Genomic DNA, 2,591 nt, shown 5'->3' with positions numbered 1-2,591 from the left:
GGAGGAGCATCAGGTTTACAACTAACACAGTTCAAAGTGTGGAACCCTTAACAAGAAACAGTACAATAAACGTGGAGGAGCATCAGGTTTACAACTAACACAGTTCAAAGTGTGGAACCCTTAACAAGACACACTACAATAAACGTGGAGGAGCATCAGGTTTACAACTAACACAGTTTAAAGTGTGGAACCCTTAACAAGAAACAGTACAATTAACGTGGAGAAGCATCAGGTTTACAACTAACACAGTTTAAAGTGTGGAACTCTTAATAAGAAACAGTACAATAAACGTGGAGGAGCATCAGGTTTACAACTAACACAGTTCAAAGTGTGGAACCCTTAATAAGAAACAGTACAATAAACGTGGAGAAGTATCAGATTTACAACTAACACAGTTCAAAGTGTGGAACCCTTAACAAGAAACAGTACAATAAACGTGGAGGAGTATCAGGTTTCAAGCTCCAGATGTGTAAAAGTCTGAAGTTCGTTGAAAGCCAGATTCTTTTGGAATTAACAATTGACTAAAAACAGTGGATTAATCACACAATGGCGAATTGCTAAAAATGGAAGCCGCATGGTGATATATTTAGTTCATGGAGAATATTCCACCATGCCACAGCAAATTGTTACCAGAGGTAGATTTAGGCCTAGAGGACATGCCACAGGAAATTGTTACCAGAGGTAGATTTAGGCCTAGAGGACATGCCACAGGAAATTGTTACCAGAGGTAGATTTAGGCCTAGAGGACATGCCACAGGAAATGAATCATATTCATATAATGAGACAGTTCACAGGACATGAAATATTTTTCAAAATAGGAAACTTTCAATTAAAGCGAATATATTCTCACTGTAGAACGTTTAGAAGAGATATTGCTTCTGTAGCCATATCCGAAACTTGTCTGCAGAAGCGTCGTCATCCGCAAAGGGGAAGACTATTTTGACGAAAGAGAATCCTCCAACCCAAAAACCTTTTGAATTGGAAGGCTTACAAGTCAAACGTTTATACATTTCAACGAAATCAATGCTGTTTTTATGAGAAAGATGGCCAAAGAAACTGGAGTCACAGAAAAACCCTGAAGCAGCTCCAATGTGTCTTCGATTTGCTGAAAGATGGTCTGGGAAGCAAATGTCTATGTTCGCTGGGAGGCCAAATGTACCAATACTATAATAATACTAACCAACGATGGTTAAAATAGGTTTGGCCAAGGAATCTGTAACATTGCTTTTATAAAGTTCAGTTAACCTTAAATAGAGGGATTATATTCACATGAATGAAAGAACGAGCAAAAAATAAACACTAATTTTAAAATATTCATTTTTAATCAAACAAGAAACGTGTACAGTAAAATTGATTTTCACTTATTTACAATTGTAAGGCAAATAAAAACTTGCCTTAGACAAATGATTTATTGATAACATTGTAGTTTAAAAATCAAGATTCATTTTGTACGATTGTTCATGAAATCTTTCAATAAAGTTAAGGTTTTAAAGAGAAACTATCACAAGACTGTTTGTTATGAAGGACTGAAGAGGGTTAATAGTTTTATTGAAGTTATCACAAGACTGTTTGTTATGAAGGACTGGAAAGGGATAATAGTTTTTAAATAAGCTATCACAAGACTGTTGGTTATAAAGGACTGGAGAGGGTTAATAGTTTTTAAATAAGCTATCACAAGACTGTTGGTTATAAAGGAATGAAGAGGTTAATAGTGCTTAAAAAGCTATCACAAGACTGTTGGTTATGAAGGACTGGAGAGGGATAATAGTTTTTAAATAAGCTATCACAAGACTGTTGGTTATGAAGGACTGGAGAGGGTTAATAATTTTTAATGAAGCTATCACAAGACTGTTGGTTATGAAGGACTGGAGAGCGTTGATAGTTTTTTAATGAAGTTATCACAAGAATGTTGGTTATGAAGGACTGGAGAGGGTTAATAATTTTTAATGAAGCTATCACAAAAATGTTGGTTATGAAGGACTGGAGAGCGTTGATAGTTTTTTAATGAAGTTATCACAAGGTTGTGTGGTTATGAAAGACGTATTCTTATTATTCAAATAATACTTTCAGAAACAAATTTTCTGTTCCTACATAGATTCGTACAATTGTTTGCCATTTTTCCAAGTTATGTTTAGTCGTTGGTTTGATCATCTTCGGCTGTAGACCTCAACATTGCTAACAAGTTAGAGGGAAGGCCACTGCTTGACTGCGGATCCCTGGAATTCATGATATTTTCAAATGTTAAGAAAATCAGATAACATAGATAAATTTACACAGTTAGAAGTGGAATAGCTAGAAATATATTTGCAATGAAAAAAGAATTGTGTAGACCACTATATAGATAATATTTATTACAGTTATATATGAACTGTGTTGACCACTATATAGATAATATTTATTACCCTTATACATGACTTGTGTAGACCACTATATAGATAATATTTATTACAGTTATATATGAATTGTGTTGACCACTATATAGATAATATTTATTACAGTTATATATGAATTGTGTTGACCACTATATAGATAATATTTATTACAGTTATATATGAATTGTGTTGACCACTATATGGATATTTATTACACTT

Source organism: Limulus polyphemus, unplaced genomic scaffold (genome assembly GCF_000517525.1).
Source record: "Limulus polyphemus unplaced genomic scaffold, Limulus_polyphemus-2.1.2 Scaffold10513, whole genome shotgun sequence".
In the NCBI taxonomy this organism is placed as follows: domain Eukaryota; kingdom Metazoa; phylum Arthropoda; class Merostomata; order Xiphosura; family Limulidae; genus Limulus; species Limulus polyphemus.
This window is presented reverse-complemented; position numbering follows the sequence as displayed.